General features: G+C 36.6%; 1 protein-coding gene across 1 annotated transcript in view; it reads left to right on the top strand.

The window, feature by feature from the left end:
* Positions 1-750: 750 nt before the first annotated feature.
* Positions 751-10581, top strand: part of LOC131679013 (tyrosine-protein kinase Mer) — a 424032-nt gene continuing 414201 nt past the window's right edge. Inside the window, exon 1 of the mRNA XM_058959521.1 lies at positions 751-1375. The gene's annotated coding sequence lies outside the window, so the exon portion shown is untranslated. The remainder of the gene's footprint in view (positions 1376-10581) is intronic.

Genomic DNA, 10581 nt, shown 5'->3' with positions numbered 1-10581 from the left:
AAATTTAAAGGAGATCAGGTCACACGAACAGTACAAATCACTGTAGCACCGTGTTATCATAAAGGACGATTCAGACGATACATCACCTTCCGTCAACGTCAACGGAACGTCACCGTTCCGTCAGGATAAGTTACATGCAGTTAAATGGAGGCATTCACACACAACATCAACGGCACGGAACGTTTTGACGTACGGCATGTGTGAACGGACGCAAGAGAAAAGTATTTAACTTATCCTGACGGAACGGTGACGTTCCGTTGACGTTGACGGAAGCTGATGTATCGTCTGAATCGCGCTTAAACAAGCCAACTCGAAAGCATTTTACATGTGCTCCTTCGTTCTCCTCGTCCACCAGTGCAGTGCGGGGGAAACGGGTCAATGATACTTCTTGCATAATATGCAACACCTAGGCGATCCGATTTAAACGGAAGTAAGATGAGCTGTCCATCTTAAAGCGATTGGAAAATACATGGAAACGACAATTTTCCAATAAACCGTTCGCTAATGGGTTGATCCACGTTAAACTGTTCCGGTCAAAGGCCGTTTCGAGAACGACGACGTAGGCACCGCCGACGATGACGACGGCGGCGGTGACGATAATAACGATACCGCACACGACCAGGACGTCGATGACGATTGTGATGATGATGATGATGCTTCGGATGATGGAAATAGCGATGATTGCAAGCCGTTTCGATAGTCGAGCAAACATCAAGGAAGTGCCGGTTAGCACACACCAGTCGCACGCCATCAGCCGGACCTGTTGGACGTGCTCGCCAGAACTGGGCAGTGTATGATAGAACGGGTTGCAAGAATCGTGTTAACTCGGCGGAACTGGTGCCAAAGCTGGGTCCTTTTTCATCGCGTGGCAAGTGTTTGTGTATTTTATTCGCTAGTGAGCGTCGCTGTGAAAGATATGAATGAAATTCTGGGGGGTGGAATTTGGTTGGTAGTGTTTTGACAGAGAGTTTGATTTGGTGCACCCGTTTATATGGAGGAAGTGGGAGGCCGTACTAAATGTTAATGGGCGACTGGAATCACGCGGTTTTTTGGGGGTGTCATGTGTTGATCTTGTAATAGTCACGCCACTGAATGGTACCGGAAAGAAGAAACAAGTGAGAAGAAATAGATAAATTCAATATCGTCGAATAATGGTGCCTATCTCTGTCGATGATGGAATGCAAAAATAATAATCAAGTGTGTGAATGAGTGTCTCGTGCTGTGGTGGTCTCAAATTTGCAATTACATTAATAGGAATTAATTTCCGCCGCACCTTACCGGATATAGAGTGTAAGTTTCATTTAGAGTAGGTGACGCAGCAGTAGGCGACTAACGGAGGATAATTAAGAGGCTCATCAAGTAGGCGACCTGTCGGGTGAGTTGATGTTCCCGGGGTGTTCCAGTGATATTGGCCAGTTTTTCCATTTCGCGTATGAAACCGAGTGGCTGGTCGGTGTCGGTTTATCAGGGTGACTTTCTTGGAACACTTGTCTATTGAAAAGGTGTTATCAGTGAAGACATCGCGCAGCTCACAACCTCGAGCGAACTTGTCGCCACCGCCTGGGAAGATAACAAGTTGGAGAAAAAAGGCGTATGCGATTAGATTAGAGTTACTTCGGTTTCGGCGTACAACTGTAGGGTGTAGTAACAAGTAGGGTGTAGTGTACCAAAACGAAGAACGCATTATTTATTGATAAGTGTACATGATTACAAAATGTTCCGTCAGATAGCGGGTTATTGTTTTCGGTCGGAACATTGTTATTTTTTCTTGCTCAGGTGGTTCGAGTGCGAACAATGAATCTGACAGCGAGGACGTACAGTGCTACAGACTATGGATTGTACTATTATTGCTTTCCCGTGGCCAGATCACACAGCGAGTCAATATTTCATCCTGAAAATAATTGGATTCGTTTCAACGGGTTCATACAATATTTGTACATGTAGCGTACATTGCAAATAACAGCAAGGGGATCTTGCGCACTTCTCTAAATTTGTTTGATGTTTTATATAAAAGATAGTATTAGATTTGACTTCAACTATGAAACCCATTTTTGATGCCCGCAAGGGGTTTAATCTCATATGCCAATTAACTCAGCTCGTTGCTTTGCGGTAAATGTTTGTGTACCTATCTATTTCAACTATTGACAAACTATCGAAACTAAACGAAATTTTGTGCCCACTTTGTGAAACGGAATGGTAATGAAAATTGCATATTTACTTTATCAAAATTTATCTAAAAAACAAATCTTCCTAGAGGAGTGATAAGATTTTTCTTATAACACTACTTGTATCCTAGAGATGGTACGGTACGGGTTCTCTAAATTTCCAGTCCTCAGATTTGGATCGGGTTCCGGGTTTTCAAATTGAAAACTCGCGGGCCCGGGTTGAGTTTGGGTTTTTGAATTTTTTAACTTTCAGTTATGGGTTTTTCTTCGAATTTCAAATTCGAACAAATCAAGCTCATCTATTTCGCCTCGTTTTTTACGTCTCTATACCACATCTATAGTTGTTATATTAGACAGGACACACAATCCTGAAAACTGGGAGCTGTTTTTAGCTTAGCTTAGCTTAGCTTAAGTAGACTGCCCGTAGTTGTACTCCGTGATTGACGTGAATGAGTGTGGAAAGGCACAATGAACCAACTGACTGAAGCTTGGGAAAAGCACTTCATTTTCGCTGTAGGGGAGAGTCAGGACACTTGATCCTTGAGGATATTTGATTCACTGGCCATATCTCATAATCTATATATCAAAAGTTACCACAATATAAAAAGAAAATGAAATATTTGATCGTTTATGATGTTTCAAAAACAAACCTAATGTATAACATTTGGTTTGAAAAAATTGTACAATATTTTAGAAAATATGTGTTGATATCCATCTCGAAGATCTTTTTACAAATTTTTTAAGCGGTTGTATGAGATCGGCTAACTAATTGTATATGAATATTTTCAAGTACGATTACTTTCTAAGGGCTTTTGTGTAGAAAAAAACATTTTTAGAATAAAAAGTTTCACAAGACATTGAAAAAAAATAAATAAATTTTGTTCCCCTTATACAATAGGTATCTTTGATCCCTGTAACACTGGGTACACTTGATCCTTATCATTAGCCCTCTCAGACACTTTCGAAATGCAAAGAAATAGGAAAAAATCATTTTCATAAAGTGCCTGGCACTATTAATTAATCTAAAATGTTTTTTCTTTGAGCAAATTACGGTATGAGGTACTGAAGGTTGGAAAATCCAGTTAAACATCACTGATTTACCGCAAATACTTGTCTTGACTTTCTACTGTGATTAAAATTTGTTGTGCATCTAAATAGCAACTTGAACAACTTGACAGATGATTGGCTGAATATTAGTGGGTATTAGTCATAGTGTGCTTTTTTCTTTAGCCCTAGTAGGCAGGGGATCAAGTTACCACACGTTTTTACAAAAACCTCGTTTTAACATGATTTTCAAAATTGTTCATATTACTGACAGTGCATAGTATTCGGATTTACATATTATTCATAGCTCTTATAATTCAAATTGAATACAAAATGGCGAACTTTGCAATTTAAATTTTTATTTCATTGAAAAGTTATGAGAAAAAAACAAAAGTGGGATCAAGTGTACCCACTCTCCCCTACCGTGAAGGAACATAATTCCGCGCAGTTTAGAATTCCGCGCACTCTGAACTATTTGGCAAATTACAGAAGCAGGGTTGTTGAAATAATTGAACATGTAATATACATATGCTGCTTATGTTTATCCATACCGACCGAGAGAAAAATAATTTTTTTTCTGGCGGCTCATATACAGTAGGGTTCCGTTTTTGGCAACAATTTCATTTTTTCAGTTGCCAAAACCGGAACTGTGCCAAAAATGGAACCTTATTTTTAAAGTTTGGATTTTCAATTTACTTCAAAAATGTTTCAAGGATTTTTAATCATATGTGAAATAGAATGAGATAAAAGAAAAAATAAGCAAAATCAATTTTATTAATAATTTTATCAAATTTAGACGTCGTACAGTGGGGCAAGCTTTCGACGCTCAAAACATACATACATACATCTTAGAGGATTAGTGTCTTTAGCAAAGTATCTTAGATGGAAATGATCATTATTTTGACAACTTTGGTTTTGATCTAGATAAGTAGAAACTGATCTAGATCAGTTCTATCTTTTGATAGAGGTGTTCGATCAAAAAACTTTCTTCGGCAAAGTTGTTTGTTTTGATATTTTTAACACATGTACTGAAGATATTTATACTTTATATCCTATGTAGATGGCGCTACATGACATTTAAAAAAATACTCGAGAAAATGAATTTTAACATTTGTTTATGAAAAATATTTCTAGAAATAAATGTTCTATTCTTAAATCTTCGAAAATACACAATAATAAAAATACTTCAAAGAGTGATAAATGTTATCATGACATGTAAAGATTGTTTTCATCAAAAATATTTTAAAAGAATCCACAAAATTTGTAATAACCCACGAAGCGGCAGATGGCGGCAGTTGGAATTTTGTTTGTGACTAGTAGATACTTTAACTTTATAACCAGAGAAAAAAGTGGGGCAAGGTGCGCCTTTTTTCGGCAGACAAATGAAATGAGGAAAAAAAATATTATTCAAGTGAAATACAGTAATGACCCGTTTTTATCAACCAACCGAAAAATTTTGTTCATACTATGTACTAATATAGCATAGTGAAAAATTTTGGTTGATAAAACGGGGAAGTTGATAAAATCGGGATTTTTTTTTTAACTTCCTTTTTCCATCCTACATGATAAGAAGCAACTTGAGAATTGTCTCAACTTGTTAGTTTGCAGAAAAATGAAACCTAATGCCGTATCAGTGGAACAAATCGTATTCAACCGAACCGCTCGACAGTTGTCTAATCCAACTTCCAAGTAAAGGATCGATCTGAAATTAGACTCATTATGAATGACAATGCATTCTGTCAACGAAGTTTAACAGTTAATCTCCATAAAAATGAGATGCAGAAATTATTCTTTGATAAATTAGACACAGAGCGTTGGTAGTTTACTGCCATTCTACGCCTATGTTCTAAAACTGATAACTAAGAAAAACGCGATGGACGATGAAAATTAAATTAGTGATCTGGAGAGAAACGGTGGATCAAATGAAGCTTTACAGTCTAAAATTACGTTCATAATCAACGTTTCTAGTGTGATTAGTCCAGTTTTTCATTAGAAAAATTTAATTTGCGGAATATTTTGCGAAAAATGCTCAGTGGGAAAATCTGACAGAAATCGGATAATTCTGAGCATATTGGTCCATCTACCAGGCCCGACGAGAGGGTGGATCAGGGGGGGGCAACTACCCTGGGGCCCGGGTCTGTTTTGGGGGCCCGCATTTTTAACTGAATTTAATTTATTTTAATTTAATTGTTGAAGTTTATTGTATCTGTTGGCACTGCAAATATACCACAATCAACTACGTTCCAGTCGTTCCAATGGTTTTCTGAAGTATGTGAATGTAACCCTATTAGATTCATTTAACAGTGCAATTGAACCATTATTGTTTCATTTATCGCAAGTGTTTTTGAAAGTATTCGTAAAAAAATTTGAATACGTGCGTATTCGTACAGTATAAAGTTGTTTACAATTTAACATATTCTTAGCCAACTGTTATTTATAAAAGTTTGATATTTTCGGAATGGGGTTGACGAGTAGATGACGAAAATCAATGTATTAAGCCATTTAGAAAACCAAGATGGCGAATTCCAGTTAAGATATCTGTATAACCTAAAATATTGACATTTTCCAAATAAGATAATCATAGAATAGATATAGATATAGTGATTTGTGATACGGATGACATGATTATAGAAAACTTTTCTCAACCAGAAGACACTATCTTGGGCTCCAAAAGGTCATCGCTCATTTACTCGTCAAACCCGCTTAAAAATACCCACATAGTTTATACAGAAATTGTTCGAAATAGCTCCAAGCTACCATTTCTATCATCTACTCGTCAAGCCCGTTTCAAAAATTCCCAATTTTTTTTTTCGATTATAGAGGTTTTAACCTCTTATAAAAAATTTCTAACCCTATATGCGGGGGTCTGGACTCAAACCCAGGCGCGCTGCGTACAAGGCAATCGATTTACCAATTACGCTACGCCCACCCCAATTCCCAAATTGTTAGGGTTATCGAGATTATTGTTGAATCGGAAGTGCCCATCCTGGATTTCAAAAAGGTACCAAATATTTATTTTCATCATGTACTTGTCAAGCCTGTTTTGGAAATACCAATATTGTTAGGGTTATCGATAATGTTGCTCAATCAATGAATTTTAGTAAGAATGAAAAGCGAACTTTTTTACCCATGGCTTGGTTCGTAAATGGAGGTTCCAGTGTACACATTTGATGAAGAAAAATATAGGAATTTTACTAGACACTTATTCTACCCATTAGTTTGCACCAAAAACTGAAACTCTTTCTCTCACAACTCTCTGTCTCAGTCTTTTTAACAGCAGACTTCGCTGTAGGATCCCAGTTATCGTCACCCTCTGAATGTCAGCACAAATGTAACAACTGATTCCAAAACCGATTATACCATGTTCAGAAACCGGTAAGAAAAATTCGTTCAGGTCATAGTGACAAGTGCAATAGCTGCATCCAGTATCTCAAAATCAACAGGTGCACCAACAACAAGAAACAAGGCAGCATGAGTGGTGCGAAATTTCACATTTAGTTGCTTATTTCTGATTCCCTCGCAAAACTAGCATAGAAACAAGGTTCAGTTTTCTTCTGAAACCGAACATATGCGGACATGAATGCTTTGTACCGATAAAGCGAAGGACGAGGGAAACAAACCAAACATTCGATTCATCGCGGCGGGCATGAATTGAATTTTGTTTCTCTTTCAAGCTCACGCAGGGATGTCAATTTTTCTAAGCTCTGATTCTGGGCATTATTAACGATGGTAGCATTAACGTGAGTCAAGGGAGCATGAACGATGGCGATATGGACTGTATGACAACGCCGCAAAAAAGGATTCCAATTGCAATGGCAAGTCAGGCGTAAGTCATTCTGATGGCCAGCCACAAATATTCTTTTAATAATTTGTATTTTGTCCATCTATTACATGTTTAAAATACTGACGACTCTGTTAACCTAACGCATTGAATCGTGTCAAATCAACAATTTTCTTAAAAAATAGTTTACTTGAAACAATTGCATCCGTATAATTTCTCTAATCGATATTGAAATAAGCAGTCATATATACTAGGGCCCGTCAGTACTTAAAGCCCCGGGGCCCGGCGCGGCTCTCGACGGCCCTGCCATCTACCATCCACACAAATTATGTTTTCTATTCATTTTGTTTACGAAAGTTTGCACTGAGAGCTTTCTTGTTAAGCGACTTCAAGTTCTACTAAAATCGGAAATGAATGAGTTCGCCATGTTTTAAGTTTTTGGAAGCGACGACAGAGATGAATAGTTGTACAGGATCGATCTCACTATTGCAGTTTTCAATATCGTACCCATCTCTTAGTTGACACACTGAATATTTACTTTTTTGATTATTTTATTTGAGGGATAGTTATGCGTAGAATTTCAACAGTGGGAAAAACAGGCTTGTTACGTTTTAAGGGTTTTCATCATCAAACAATATTCCGTAACGGATATCAAAGAATTTGGAACCAGCACGCGTATTTACTATGGAGATGAGCGGTTTGAGCTTAGGTCAGTGGCTTTCGACTGGAATGACCCATTCTCGTTGGTTCAGACTGGCTGGTTTGTTCCTACTTACAAGTGAATAGATCAATCCGCTTGGATGACATAGGAGATAACAATAGAAAACAGGAACAAGAATCAGCTATTGATTCACTTCGAAGTTTGTTTAGTGATGACTCAAGTGCGCTGGTAGGAGATCGTTTTATAGGAGTAGATAAACTAGAGAACAGACATCACTGTCTCTGAGACAAATATGCGCTAAATTGTACCATCGGGACCGGTGTTTACAGATAGTCCGCAAAAAATAGTCTTTGGTTTAAATGTTGTTTGCAGTTTGTCATGAACTACGACATATTTAAGATATAATATTGCTAAATATACAATTTTTACGACATACGGTGTCTCTTCCAATTGTTATGTTTCCACGGAGAATATGCGAAAGTGTGTTATTTTATCATGAAAACACACAGCATTGATTTTTTTTGAGAATTCAAGCAAAATGTGATTCTAGTTTTCAATTACCTTAAATAGGATCAAAATTGGGTAAACTACCTTACATTTTGACTGCTACCTAACAATGCAAGACTCATTACCTTAATTGAATACAATTGTAAGATTGTAGGCCTGAATTGCTGGCATAAAATAATGAATTAGCGGGAGGTTCATAATATCGGGTACAGAAAGTTCATAAAATCGGGGGTGCATAAAAACGGGGGTGCATAAAACCGGGAGTTTATAAAAATGGGTCGAAACTGTAGTCCTAGTTCGCTAGATAATTTTTGAGTAAGCTAAAAATTATGCAAATATTTTCTTGTTTTTGAATTCAAATATAATATTTCGGACTGAGAATAAATGTATCAAGTAATTTATAAAGTAATCTTATTAAAATGCCTTCTGTGTCCAGTCTTGTAGTTTTCCAAATTCTAGTTCAGTCATAAGGCTGTGCTTATTCTTTGCAAGAAATGTTTATCAATCAGTTTTCAAAATAATGCTCATTTGCATCCAAGATACTTTTCCGACAAGACACAAATCCTTTAGGATACATACCCAGGACGCTAGAGAATTTGAGCGTCGAAAGTAGCATTCTGCCCCACTGTGCGTCGTCCAGTAGAATTCTCACAATATTTGCGCACTTCTCGAGTGCAATACCCCTCATTACGAAGGTGTAAAATATCATTTAATTCGAATCGCTTTTCTTCGGTCCACTGAACTTTAAACTCAAACAATTCACTGAATGGTAGTGTTGATTTCGCTCTTGGGGCTGTTATGTCTTCTTTCTGAAAATTATTGAACAATTTTGTTTAAAAATCGCTGCTCTTTAAAAAAAAATCAATTTATTAATTTTCCATATCTAACCAATCGTTGATCTTTAAAATGGAATTGATAGATTGTAAACTGAACTGCAATGCTTGGAGATATTTAGGATTGAAGAACACCATTTTTGTTGTGAAAATCACTTGCAACTTGTCCATATTATACATAAATAATGCATCTATATATTTATTGTAATCATTAAATACAACACGTATAGTGTAAAATATAGGAAACCCTCAAATGCATAACGCGGTTTTAAAACAACATTGCGTAAAACATCTCAAAATTATCACAGTAATGTACTGAAACTATGAGACAATTTTCACAAAATTAAAACAAATTATTTGCGTCTTTGAGGGTTAATATGACTCCCATGTTTGGAAATGAAGTCAAATGTGATATCAATTGATACCAAAAATTTCTACTGTACATTTTTTAAAGACTTATTATGTACAACAAAAATGTTGCCAAAAACGGAACCCGTTTGTTGCCAAAATCGGAGTGTACCAAAAAGGGAGCATGCCAAAAACGGAACGTGCCAAAAACGGATTTTTACTGTACCTGCAAAATAATAAAATAGAACGCTCGTTCTTATGGCCGCCATGTTTGCATATTTCCTTAGCGATTGTGTTAAGAATATAATGTAGACAGTATAACTAATTTAAGCGAAACCCAATTCCGCTTATATAAATTGTAGTCAAGGCCAACAAGAAAAAACATATAATACACTCTAGAAAACGTCAAAAAGCATTGGGTATAGAGTTCTATGCAAATCATTCCAAACACACTAATTGGGGCTTTGTTTTCCTCCAGCTGTCATATATATGTCAGCCAAATTAAACATTTGAATTAGCTCACCTAAATCATTTATAATGGTGTTGAACTGCACTATGTCGCTGTAAAACTTATTCCGGAGACGTACAATACCGGTTGGTCAGGATGCATCATGAAAACAATCCGACCAAAAAGCTATTTTAGATTTGTTTTCCTCTAACTATGACAGGTGGAGGAAAACAAATCGTTGTACACACTAATACAGTTACAGATTGTCAAGTACTCTATGGTCCGGCAAGGACATTTGGTTGGTGTTAAGTCCAGGGATACCAGGTATCTTTTTCAAATGTCTTTACATTTTATAAAAAAAATGTCTTCATTTGTCTTCAACGGCCAGGATTCTGAATCGGTTATTGTTTTTGAGCCAGAATTCTTCCAGAAATCAGTCAGACATCCGAATAAATTTATCTTCAAAATGAGAAACACGTCTTCACAACATTTCAAATGTCTTCAAATTGAAGACAAATATTCAAATCTGGCATCTCTGGTTCAGTTATACCGGACTAAGTCGCAAAACATAAAAAATGAGATAATGACAGCACAGGATAAAGAATTTCTTCATCTACATTCAACTTTTGCCAGATTTGAAATACGTAACCATAAACAAGAATTATGGCAAAAAATAATTTTCAATTATAACATATTTTGCCAATTAGCCACGCAACGCAAAATACATTGCACGCAACGCAAAATACATTACGAATTTATATTTTGATGGAAAGAAATGCATTTAATTTAGCTGA

Source organism: Topomyia yanbarensis, chromosome 2, assembly GCF_030247195.1.
Source record: "Topomyia yanbarensis strain Yona2022 chromosome 2, ASM3024719v1, whole genome shotgun sequence".
NCBI lineage: Eukaryota > Metazoa > Arthropoda > Insecta > Diptera > Culicidae > Topomyia > Topomyia yanbarensis.
Note: the sequence above shows the minus strand (reverse complement) of the source record. Positions and strands in the feature narration are given on the sequence as shown.